The sequence below is a fragment of the Ptiloglossa arizonensis genome, chromosome 5 (genome assembly GCF_051014685.1).
Source record: "Ptiloglossa arizonensis isolate GNS036 chromosome 5, iyPtiAriz1_principal, whole genome shotgun sequence".
Lineage (NCBI taxonomy): Eukaryota > Metazoa > Arthropoda > Insecta > Hymenoptera > Colletidae > Ptiloglossa > Ptiloglossa arizonensis.
Window position 1 is genome coordinate 6,120,841 of NC_135052.1, and position 13,976 is coordinate 6,134,816.

The 13,976-nt window shown below is 36.9% G+C and overlaps 1 non-coding gene across 1 annotated transcript; it reads right to left on the bottom strand.

Moving 5' to 3' along the window:
• Positions 1 to 5,139: 5,139 nt before the first annotated feature.
• Positions 5,140 to 5,211, bottom strand: Trnad-guc (transfer RNA aspartic acid (anticodon GUC)). The gene has a single exon. It is a non-coding gene; the product is annotated as a tRNA-Asp (tRNA).
• Positions 5,212 to 13,976: the final 8,765 nt, after the last annotated feature.

Here is a 13,976-nt window from a genome sequence, read left to right on the forward strand (position 1 = left end):
ATCGTATGTACATTTCTAATAACAGTGTATTTAAGTTTAGAGACTCGATTATATTTTCTTTCAAATTGAAAATAAATTTCTGTTATCCCGAACGTACAATTGAATACTTCCGAACGATCGTGTAGTATTAAAAGCAAAGATTCCTGCGATGTGCTCGATCCTATCGCTAGTTTCATTGAACGATGCTGAACTCGAGCCATCGGTAAAGGCAGTTGGGAAGAGTTCCACTCAACGGAGCATCTGGTACAAGGTTCCACAAACCGACCCTTTCGTTAACTCCACTGTAGACAGTTTCAGACGGACCCAAAAAATGTAATTGTACGTAATTAAGGTAAAAAAAAAAAACTTGCGCGATTAACGCACCGAAAATATACGGGACTCGGGAAAATTATGCGTTTTATTCTTCGATGTGTGAATCATCTGTTACATCGCCAGAGTGAAATTATTATTCGTATTAAATTCTTGTGATAATTAATTTTATACCATTACAGACGAATACTTTGACGAAAAGGAAAATACCTTACCAGGGCATATTCTTCGGATAATAAAAAGTTCCAATAGTAGAACAATAGAATGGTTGAACATTTGGATAAATTTTGTCGCGTTTAAGAAAATTGACATTCGGATATCATTGATACATTACGCACAGATCAGACCCACAGATCGACGTTCGAAAATTCAGTTTTCCATTACGCGTAAGTCTCCGTTTCCGAACAATCCTGTCTTCCTCGTTAGTCCAGGCTAAAGGAGATTCTATCGTAACTGGATGTTACGAAGGATTTTCTATTTTCATAGAAAACACACGTGTCGCGAAGGAATGCTTTTACACTGCAATCTTTCCTGATTGAAACTTTCAGTAACGCGCTACCCGTAGCATTATGAAAGTTTCGTGGAAGTGAATCGAGGAGAAGAAAGAAGAGAAGCGGATCGGTGACCACGATGAAAGAGAAAGAGATGGATTTGCAAAGGCTGGATCGAACTGTTGAAGATACGAAGAAGCCGAAACATTCTTGGAACTTCAGTATCTCCGAGAAGTATCCTCTGCTAACCTTCCTCACCTGGTAAACGTGTTCACGATCAACGACGCAGCAAGCGGAGTCCTCGTGTCTCCTCGAGCCACTCGGTTATCTAACGTTTCCCGAAATGATTCGAATGGTTATTTCGAAACATCATCGATCGAACACTCGTCGAGTGCAACGTTGCCTCGAGATCGACGAGACCGAGAAACGAAAATAAATACAAACGACCAATTGTACAGAACGATTTTAAAAACGTTAAGACTGTTCGAAACCGATTCAAAAATTTGCAGAAATTTGCAGAAATTCGCGGTACCTCGGAAGCAAATATTTAATCGCCACAGATCCGATCGATCCTTTTGGTGTAAACGGAGGCTTTCTGTTTCTTCGAACAATCTCTTATCCAAAGTATCGATTATTCACTGTTTAGAAATTAAATCGTGCAATTGAGCCAATAATAAAGTGTTTCTTGAACATAGATCCGAAAACACTTGGTTCAATTTTTACAAACGAATGTGCTGAACCCATCAATCACCCATCAATCAGGAAATAATTCGAAAACGATGATACCGACAGTTGTGCGATCACGAACAACCTCTGTTTGTATCGTACTCTAACATTTAAAGCAATTTGCAGAAAGTTGTCCGAAAGATAACAACACGTTGCGGTAAATAATCCGAATTCTTTCTGATCCATAAATTATCTGCGTAGAAAGCGAAGATGGAGCAAAGTGCAACGCGGGCGAATCTGCAAAATGTTGCTGATCCGGCCAGAAACTTGTAAATCAATATCGCTGACGATAGGATTTATCGCGAACGTTTGATCCATCTACGAGAACAATCGGGGGCGTGAACGAAAAAAAAACACGTAAACGAATAGGTTCGGTTCTTCGAATCCTCAAGGAGAATAGGGAAACACGTGCTCACGTACGAAAGACCCCTCCTCGCTTTGCATTTATGACATCAGTGACTGTCTAGCATGTATGACAACGTGTATATCTCCGTCGAACTTGTTTCACCTACTGCACTCGCAATGAGTAACGTATGACATCAATCCCCATTAAATAGCAGCACCTGCAAAAAATATATACGACTTGTGCGTCTTTCGTTCCAGTTGTAGTGCACGTTAAGTGTCCTTGAACGCAACGAATTTCGATATATGTAAAGACCGTTAAAGACCGTTGAATTCTTTCTCTCCCTCTCGTTGGCATAAAGATCGTGTACAATGAACGAGAAAATGTTTCAATTCTATTCTTTTCTTTCTTTTCTTTAATCGAAAACTATATCGTCGCGCAATGCGAAACAATTTCTCCCCGTTTCTGTACATTTACCAACGATGCGTAGCGTAGAAGTCGCAACCGTACAGGTGTCCAAATATTTTTATGAGTCACTGTATCTGTTTGCCCTTGAATACCACGTATATCAGGAAATCTGTTTCGAGCGATTTTAGAACGAATAATACCGGAAATCGTTCTCGCGATTATTTCGAAAGGCAATTATTCGAGTGGAAACTCTCAGATACGAACTTCTTTTAACTATTACAATTATAACAATACGATTTTATTTATCGATCGATTTCAGCGGGATTGGTGCGAACTTTTGATACTTTGACAAAACAATTTGATATATAAAATTATTTTACATTAGGTTGCGTGGAAAGTCATTTCGTTTTTTTTTTTTTGTGAAAATGAAACACGATTCTTTTTGAGTGTACATTTTATTAAATTTTGTACAGAAAATTCTCCAATTTGGAAAACGAAATAACTTTCCGAACAACCCAATATTTTGACTCGTATAAGCGACAAAATTATCTTTATTCGGTAGTTTCTCAAATTATATAAATAATTAATATACTTTCCTCTTTGATACGAATTATTCGGTATTGACCATTTTGAAAACAACCGCGAATGGTCGAAAACGTTAAATATGAATAATAGAATATTTGTCAGGAACGCGTTCAAAGTGGTACACGTTATGGTGTCCCGATACTTTACACTGGTAACTGCCAAATTTAGCGACAAGTCGTTATGTTAATAGCTGAAACAGTGAATACTCGGAATTTCAAGCAACGAGACTAGTTTTAGAGGTAACAAGTGTTTACACGAAAACGATTTTTATCTCCTTAGGATTGCTCCAATTGACTGGCTTTGGTCGATGGCTGGACACGAGTATCTGTGACGTGCGCGTTGGAGTTTGGTGTTTCGACAGGTGAGCCAATCGAACCAATTGTTCCCATTTTAGGGCCCTCGTGATAACCGTATTAGCTGTCGAACCGAATTGCTTGTAAATAGACCGGTAAACATTACGAGGAAACGAACTACGTCGAGTTAAAAACAGAATGGCGCGTATTGAAAGTATTCTGCATCGATAACGAAGTATTAAAAGTTGTGAATTATATAACCGATCTATATTACATCTAATTACAGTTGATAATATATTCGTTGCTTAAAAGTACTAGCAATCGTTCTCGATCCATCAGCTTAATTCGTACAAAGGGTTTAACTTTCGACTCTTTTAATATCCGATAATTATTATCTTCCTGTATTTTCGTATATGTCTGTAGCTATCTTCTTTAAAGTAATGCACGTCACTCGGGAGAACTAACAGCTTGTTTGTTGTATAATTTTTGGAAATTTTTTACATCAAAACGGAACACACCGTTGCATTGCACAGGGTCTACTCATAGTGGTATTTGGGCAGCAAAGGTTCGTTATCGTTTTGATAGAATGTCTGTCAAATGTATTTTCAATTTCTACAATTATCAATTTCACGAATCGCGCGAAACGAGTAACCGATCCATCGATTAACTTCGTTCGTCGATTAATAAAAAACACAAGCGGGTTTTTTCCATTGTAAAAAAAATACTATGACGCTTGAACTGCGAACGAATGTAAATATACGAACGAGTCGATAGATCTACGTGAAACTTCACACGTGTTCATCGAACAGTAGTACCTTTAGTAGATCTTTCGAAAAATGAAACGACGAACCTAATAGCTCCGTTTCTTATCGAACGACAAAACTTGTCGTGCAATTTATTATTTGATAGTTTCGTTGCCTATCTGTCGTGTGATCCATTTTAGCTGTAGCTGTGATCGATCAAATGGAAAACTCACTTCCGTTCGGAGACGTTGTTCTTTTTATATGCTTCGAAGAAAGGAAGCGAATCGTCAACGATGCTCTCCTTCTTTATCAACGGGACTTCCTCCTTTCAAGCGTGTAATAAGTAATGAATAATAAACAGTTAATCAGGCGCGAATAAAACCGTTCAAATAACTTTGCGAACGATGGTAATATAGAATGATGGTAACAAGGTTGAAGCAATTAACTGCGTCGAGGCGTAGTAACAGCGAGTTTTTCACGTGTACAAATCTCGATATGCATTTTCCTCGGTTTCTTCTTCGCTTTTCGTGGAAGGTGCTTTCTTTCTAAGTCAGTTTTACGAAACGTGAGTCAACTGCGTCTCGCGAAGGCAGATAACTCGTCGTCTCTTGCAAAATATTCCCTTTGTTCGAATAATACCTACAATCGAATCTCGCGTGAAATAAAATAAATTTCATACCTCGAACGTGTATCTATTGTCGAAGCACAATTTAACGCAGAGTTTAGAAGTCATTTACAAATGTTTTCTCAATGCTTGATGACCAGATGCTTGGATCCTTGGAACGACATCCGGTGAAAACACGAAATAACACATAGCAGTAGGTTCGTATTTAGAAATTTTCTGGCCTGCAAGTCGTAAATTTGTGATTTCTTTGTCCAAAAACGGTCGAGAAATAACAGAGTTTTCGTTTCAATCTACCGATCGTATTAATTGGAAAAATTGTAATGTCGTTGAACAGCAACGTCATTGGCAAAACCTCTAAAGTACAGTTAAAAGTACAGTAACTAATAATTATAATAATGAAAATAAAATTGAAAGAATTTGAGAAACAATCAATCGATAAAACACATAATAATCATCTTTAAACGTATAAGTACAAAATAGTGACTAATATAATCTTAAAGATTAAAGACTTTCTCTGAGTGATAAACGTAATCTATAATTTATAGAATTTGTATAGAGAAGTTATCAAATTTGATTCTAGAAAATGAGCAAGAAAAAAATAATAAAATATGAGAATCTCCCCGACGGGGAATCGAACCCCGGTCTTCCGCGTGACAGGCGGAGATACTGACCACTATACTATCGAGGATTTCTTATATTTTGTTTTTTTGAAATGAAATTTTATCCAACTAACGATAAACAGAAACTATTTGAGATATTAACTACTATACCATCGAATATCTTTTACATTTTGTTTCTCCAGAGTAAAATTGTTACGTAACTAATGATAAATAACTATTTTCTTTACATTGCAGATATTTCTGTCCTCCGTGTTACAATTGGATCCAAGCTTATTCTGAGAGTATAATGCATATTTATATGTGTCTATATTTCTTTCTATGAATATATACATTGAAATTAAACTTGAACCAATGTCAATTGGTCCTTGTGGGTATTATTTCTATGGTTTGCCATTTAAGTTTACCGTCATTGGAAAAAAGTTACGGTTTACGATACTTTGAAAGTTTAGATAGATGTCGCTCGAGAACACGTCCGACTCCTACGGTGGTCGAAGAACGAATGAGATACTGAACATTATACTATCGGGGATTTTCTATAGGGAATGTTTCTGGGGTCACGATTTAAACCAATTCGGTGATTGTTTTATTTCAAGCTGAGTTATGTTTAACTTTGACAATTGAGATTCTAATCATTATACCATTAAAGAGAGGAAAAGAACACGTTGCAAATTATCGATACTCTACTTACTATATAGTAAGTAAGTACATACGCTATTATATATATAATAGCTTATATTTACGTTACTGACATTTACGATTTCCGAGAAATTTGAAACTGTACACGTTCACGGACGTTGTACTACTAAAGTGATTGTTACCGTTGTTGAATAACATCGGTACAGCTACGTAGTATTCGTAAGTATTCTGTTTACTTTGTTCGACCTAATGACTTACTCGATAAAGAGTAAGAGTAAAATTGCAGGTAGACACGCGATAGTTCTGTATTTTGTTAAAAGCTCGTAGTATTAGATGTTAAAAACATCTAATAACTTCGAAACTAATGATATTTGGACCATATTTATTAACACATCTTTGTTTGTTTCGACGAGTATTAAATGCCCCTAAAGTTTGACACCAACTTTTAGGGACACTTTGTAGTATATATTGGGTACACTTGATCCGTGTCATACTTAGGTAAAACTAACTTCAGGAAATTGAACTAGTGAACAAAGGTACAATTGAAAAATGTATTGGGGTGTGTATTATTAAGTACTTACATTAGGTTATGATCAGTTTTGACGATTAAGGGAAATATAACACGCATCCTACTTCTCTTTCGTGGTACGTTTTTACAATCGAGGCAATTGATTTTGTATTTAGCTACATCACGTAGGTAGACAGAATCGTGCTTTCTTCGTAGTATACTTTCGTTACTGTGTAAAATACCGTAGAAAAGTTTAAATTTAAAATTTCCTCAACTTTTCTATAATTATTATTACTTTTTAATAACAACTAATTACTAGAGAAGTAATTCTCTCTCGCACGTAGACACTGGAATTTCACCGTTTTTACGAGTCATGATTTCTCTGTCGATTCTAAACACGAAATGACTGGTAAAGGATAGTGCGAATCGCATGTGTTTACATCTGTGACACGGTAGTATTACGAGATACTACGTCGCATAAGAAATGTTTGGTTATTGCTTCGGTTGTAAGTGTGCAAATACATTCGTCGTTATGAAATTTCCTCCTTTTTTGTATTATTCGTTTCCGTGTATAACGAAGCATTACAAAACATACGTTACATTAATGCGTTTCTTATTTGCAGATTAGTTAAAAAACTGAGCGAGTCAAAATACATTTTTTGACTCTTTTATCAAAAAATGTATTTTGACTCACTGTTATGTCTCTCGTGTAATTGAAGAATTTCAATTAAAAGTGTATTTAATAATTTCTTCTACTGTTTTTCTTTCTATACATCTTCCCTTGCATTATAACCAAGAAATAACCTCGACTGCAAGATGGCCGCCAAAAGATGGCCCCGAGTCTCCAAAAATCTTAATCACGTAGACGAGGTGTACAAGGTGTATCGAAATTAACTTCCAAAATTATAAACGTTAAACATCGCGGAGCCATTTACGGAGCATTGTTCTTATTTCATAGGTGCGTCGAAAGGTTCGATCCGCTCTATTATGTAGTCGACAGCATAATCATTCCGAGCACCTATATCGCGTAGCTACACGCTATCGAGGAGCTCAACTACGTAAGTGTGGCACGAAGCGGGTTGAAGAGGGGAGGCGTGAAGCGTGCCACAATCCCCTCATGGAGCAAGATTTATTGCAGCTGCGTGTACGTAACGAACAATATGTATCACGCGAATATGTAGCAATTACGAAATTACGAGAGATCGAGCTTCGTTTCTAACTACCTGTTCGATGTGAAGTGACTTCTTTCCTTCCTGCTACGTGTAAGTGGTAAAATCCGTCTTTTGATTCTATTTAAACAAAAAAAAAAAAAAAGAAAATTAAAAAAGAACATGAAAAAAAATGAAAAAAGAACATATCGGAGGGAAGTGTTCCCTTTTAACGCAGTCGAGTGATTTTAACAAGTGTGCAATAATTGTCGAGCACAATTCGAGCGGTAGAATCGAATTCGTTACGATACCCGAACAAATTTCGATCAAAGTGTGTTTCGTAACGGGTGCAATTATTTTTAAATTCTACTCACCGTATCGTACAATTCATCGGAATATCGGCGCGAACCTTACGCAATTAAGGCATCTGTTGAACGAAAGTTAATAACAGTAGACGAGAAACAGGTATGACGTGATTATTCTACGATCGCGGTAAGTGCACTACCGGATCCGCGGATACAAGACGGCATATCTATTTTTCACCTGCGTCTGTATTTCCAAGAATGCGGCTCCACGTTAAACGTCCACGGGGATGTAATTCATAGTTTTCAGAAATGAAAACGTTCGAGGCGTATCCCTCCCTTGGTCCAAGGTTTACGTAGTTTACCGAGCTAACATTACCTTTCTAGTAAGAGTCTACACGATGCCGACGGCAATGATTCATCGTCGCGTTTCGTCTACGTCGCGTTTCGCTACTCGCGTCATTGGGAAACTCCGTTTACTACACGTACGAATTGTTCTCTTCCTGAAGGTATTTACGATGTTCCAATAACAGCTTTCGAGATAATTAATCGATCTTGCGAAATTAGAACAATTTTTCCAATCGTTCCATCTTTCTCGTTTTTCTTTCTTACACGTGTAGTATATTATTGGTTCAATATCGTTTGTACAAGGTGAATAAAGTCGCAGAATTTATCCACACGTTTTACGCCTCCTGTCTAAGAAGATATCGCAACGAGCCGTAAATCTCTTGTTTTTCAGGTATAGATTTACGTTTACAGTGTGCTCACATGTTGGTATAGAAGAATGTCTTGCGGAGGGCGAGATGATGGATTTAAATTCTTCTAACTTTCTTTTCGCGGAGTTACTCATCGATAGTACACTCCAGGGCAGCGTTTCCCAAACTCTTTTCACTCGCAACATCGTTCTTAGAGGACAAACTAATTTACTAGGTTGTTCGAAAAATCATTTCGTTTTCTAAAATGAAGAATGTATAATTTAATAAAATATTTATACTCTTTAACAAAAATCGTGTTTCATTTTCACCAAAAAAAAAAAAACGATGCGACTTTCCGAACAACCTAATAATTTATAATAATATAATCACTGTGCAATTATATATTTTATGTACAGATAAAGTACTCTGATATTTCAAACGGATATAAATCATATGTTTTTGCATCTTTTAATATTTTCTGTAGTTGTATTAATTATAAGTACGGAAAAGCACCGCGAGGAAATGAAAAAATTACCGTATAACGGAAAGGAAAAGGAAACAAAGCGAAGTTAATAGTAGCATCAGGTGACAGCAATCCCGAGTGCGGCGTAACAAATTTCTGAGAAAACATACATCACGTGTCAGAAAGTTAATTCTTGTAATTTAACATCTTTCACATTCTATTGTGATTGTTCACGTTCACCGCACCTATATTACGTCACATCTTTATGGTTCGTAATTATGGTTTCATTGTAAATTACGAGGTCCTGCGAAACCAATTGAAAGGAAGCGAGTAATATCAAATAGTTACTATGGATGCCTTAATATAAGGAGACAGATCTAAATATACGATTATTTTATAATCGGAGATCTTGATCTCTAAGCAAAAGTAACTGAATAATTTCTTGAGAAATTAGTGGCTTGAAACATTTTATTATACTATATTTTCGAGTTTGTGTATTGAGTGATCCTCGATATAAACGTACTTTTGTTAGAAATCTGGAACACAATGTTTCGTAAACAGGACGATGAAAAGGCAAGAGCATTCGTAAATGATTTAAAAGAGAAAACAATTAAATTTACACGAGATGTAGCATTCGTGTATATGAAACAGGTTGTTGGTACGAGAAACATAGTGGAATTAAATAATATAGAAATATTGTTAATAATAGGTGCACGTACTCGAGTTCTCGTTACGATCTCAAATGTGTATACTATATTACTACAGGAAAAGTCTTCTTTTCTATTATTAACGTCTGGATATTATTCAAGTTTATATTTTATACTTTGGTTCCCGTAACGACAACCTGTTTCGTACGAACGCTATACAACTCGCGCACATGATTTCTCAAGAAAATATTTTTTCAACGTAAGCATTAATTCTTTTCGTATGAGTAATTAAAATTCACAGATTCGAATTTCGGAGCGTATAATTTAAATCGCAGTCAATTGAGCGCGCCACTGTATATATATTCGCATACTCGTCGATGCACGTTCACTTATGTTGTATCATTGACGGTACTGCTCCGAAAACACAGTCTTGCATTTTATGGTTGTAAACATATTTATTATATAATCGCATAAAACACACCAGAAATCTCTAGTGTGATCTAGAAATAATTCTATTTCTAGAAATAATCTTTTATGTATGTAATTTCACATTAGAAAATGCACTCTTTCCTACGTATCAGTGCAACGATCCTTCGATGCATCGAGCATGAGAGAATACCTAAAACGCATACATGCATCCATACTTATATTCGCTTCCGAATATACCGAATATACCACCATACGTTTATTCGATTTCGTTAAAATCTTTCTAGACGAAGATTTTACAACACAGTAGAACTTTGATGAAACCTCTATACTTGCATGAAAACTGTAAAAGATGATCATTTACAAGGAAGCTGTAGTAATTCAAGTTTAAGAGATGAAATCAGTTTAAGAAGTGTTAGCCTTTACGTAATAATTAACCTTAAAACTATCGGATGTACAAGAAAGTAAAGTAGCCTTCTAGCTAGCTTTCGAAATACATAAGTAGCACTCACAATCTATCCTATAAAGGTTCACACCATGAGCTCGAGTTATTAAAAGAAAAAAAAAAATATGTATATATATATATATATGTATATATATTTTGGTCGTTCTACAACCCTGCAAAATTTCATCAGAGTTATTATTAACCTTAAAACTATCGGATGTACAAGAAGGTAAAGTAGCCTTCTAGCTAGCTTTCGAAATACATCAGTAGCACTCACAATCTATCCTATAAAGGTTCACACCATGAGCTCGAGTTATTAAAAGAAAAAAAAAAAAGAAAATATATATATATTTATATTGGTCGTTCTACAACCCTGCAAAATGTCATCAGAGTTAGAGGGGGAAAGATGTTCCTTGTTAGCAACAAGTGAAATTCTAAATGGGAGATTTAAAATAAAAGCAGATCATCGATAACATACTGACGATTACATGTGTATGAAAAGTCAATCGTGAATCCATAGGTAACGAGGGTACGTTACGTAAGTAGAGATACTTAATGAATTCGTCACCACGAGGATTGCACGTATCTCTACACTTGTATAAATAATATCCGACACCGTATTTTTTTTTATAATTATCGAAGTTCTATATGCAGTGTACAATTTCTCTAACGTAATACCGTGCTCGTCACCGAACGCCTGAACTTTCCGTTTCTACGATTGACGTCATTATTTTATGAAACTCCGTTTGTTGCACCTTGGCTTGGCACGATTGCTCACTCTGGGTGCGATTTATGCTCATACAAACACGCCGGAAATGTGTGCGTAACTTTTGCTGTACGAAAGGACGACAGATTTTTGGCAGAATGACAAACGTATAATAAACGTGCAATCGCTGGTGCGTCGCTGCAATCTATGCACTCGGTTAACGTTCCATTTCTACGAAACGGCAGAACGGCTAAAGTTAAAATCATTAGCGAAGTGTACACACGTACACGTATACTCGAACAAAGTGATCCTTATAAAGTGATCGGTGCGACTATCAGAATCCGTGGCACATGGAAAAACTATTTCAGTGAAAAATATTTATTCGGTTTGGAATGTTGCGATTTCAAGGTTAATTTTTGAAACGTTGTCTTCTTTATTGTATGTTAGTAGTACTCAAGTCGAGGTAGACAGTATTTAGTGATCTTTCAAATATAATAAATCTTGTATTATCGTCTTCTCGAGAAATATTCATCCAACGAGGTACGTTTCTTTGCAAATTGAACGTTTTTCGTGTAAACGGTTTCCTCATGTAGCGACAAACTCTGGATTACAAATCCTTAAGCTACAGAATGTTCCGTAAATCTGTTTTAGAACAGTTTAGTGGATACATCGTAAAGTTAGTATTTAAAAAATTCCTGGTTTGACGGCCCAATCTATGGCAGACATCGTGCAGTCGTTGTAAATTTTGTAACTCGTTAACCGATGGTGAGCACATCAAAACTCTTCGGACTAAAATTAATACTAGATAACTTTTCTTTTCATTCTTGCTCCAAATAATCAAAGATCCTTGTTAAAAGTTTTTTTATTCGGCTACAAAGAGTATGTTAATTCTACCCCGATGTTTTAGATTGTCTTTCAACGATGTTTGTTACGTAATCGTGAAACTTCTATTTCTCCCATTATTAAGGTTTTTGTTCGTATATCTCTTATTGCTGTTCGTGACCGAATAACAGAATAAAATTGACACAGTGTTCCCCGGTTTTATTAACATCTTCGGATAAAAATTATTTAACTCTTTTTGCTATCAGATACAGGGTTGCCAAGGCTGTTCCGAACCGCTCGGATAATTCGAATATCACCCTAAATTCCTGCCGTACAGTAATCTAACCTAACTTTGTTTCGATGTCTGCCATATGTATACACGTAACACAGGTGTATGCGTGTGGTAAGTAAAATGCAAGGCCCTCTAGCGGTAGCCAGAAAAAGCTGACGACGACCTAAACTGTGCCCGTAGCAGAAGCTCGCCTCTCTTTGGCTTAAGCCCTGTTCGCAAAAACATATAACACGTATGCGTAATTGAGAATCACGCATGCGCGTAACAATGGATACGAGCATGCGCAGAAGCGCTATACTGGATTTCGATATAAAAGGTGACAGCGATACTTGCAGTGGACAGATTCGAATATGCACCACTACGAACGTCCGATACAAGTAGTTCTTTAGGTAGCATTCTGAGTCTGACAAATTATAGGTAGCGCTCTGGATTACGAACCTTAATCGGCTCTCTGGGTAGCAAAATTTCAGCAGATCCGAACAGGGTACTCCCAGTCTTCGTTGTTAAACACAGCTCTTAGTAGCAGTTTGAATCTGAACGACATTCGACCATCGCCCGAGTCGGGACAGTTTAGACTCGCGCGTCTTCTCGAGAACAGTATCGGACTTAAATTTCTGTTCTAAACTCTTCCAAAGCGCAATAACGTTGCTACCTTCGATTCCACTGAATAATACATCGACGTTAATACACATACTTGTTTATTATAACGAATAATTTCGCAATAAATGTTTGTTCGGACGTGCAGGTGAATTTGCATCGAACGCGAGCTGCGAACGCTTTTCTAACAAAAATCGCCACGAACCATTCGCTGAGCTTTCTACGGAACACGTTTAGTCGTGCGAATCGCTTACATCACGTGTTGCGTTACGTCGATCTGCGTCCGCTCGATATAACGATCGAGGTGCCGAACCGATTTTCGGGAGTACCGGGGGCCATTGACTCCCGATCGCAGCGCATCTTTAAGGGAAATTACGGCCCGAGTTACTGTCCGTCGGTATAGTTCTTAACCTCTTCAGGGACGATTTGTTTCGTTCGAACAAACATTCAAATCAACATTGACCAACGACATCTAGCGGCGATGACATGTCGTAACACTGGAAAGTTTAATTATATTTATTTACAATTTTAATTGTTCCACGTTATACTACTGAAAATAATAGAAAATCTGAACGTATACGCATCACTGACAAAGTTAAGATTACGCAAGCACGTGTCAGCAGCGTGAAAGTGTCGATTAATTAATTCTGTATACTTTTAAGTACATTTAAGCATTACAGCAACTAAAAGAGGCTCGACAATTGAAACATTTATCAAGTTATTATTTATCAACGACTGAATCCTGTCGAGGAAAACGGTAAAGAATCTTGTACAGGATTGTTGTTCAAGATGGAAGGAATTTTTTCGACTTGAAACTGTTCGAATGAAATTGTAACGAATATTAATTTGCGAGGGGGCAAGATTTTTATTGAAAAATGATAAAGAACCAGTCGTGATCAATTTTAACGTACAGTGGATTTTCCAAACTCGTAACGTCCTCAAATTGCCTATTTCGATCCTCCCTGATATGTTTCGTCGATGCACAAGGCCTTTTGTTGCTCACGCAGCTGAAACCAGTAAATTTTGGCGGCCTTCCAAATCGCGATTCCGCTCACGCATCGCCCAGAAATCCTGTCCTCGGGATCTATTTTAATCGACCTACAGAGTTATCGATTAATCATTGCCATGCCCGTGCCTCCAAGATCG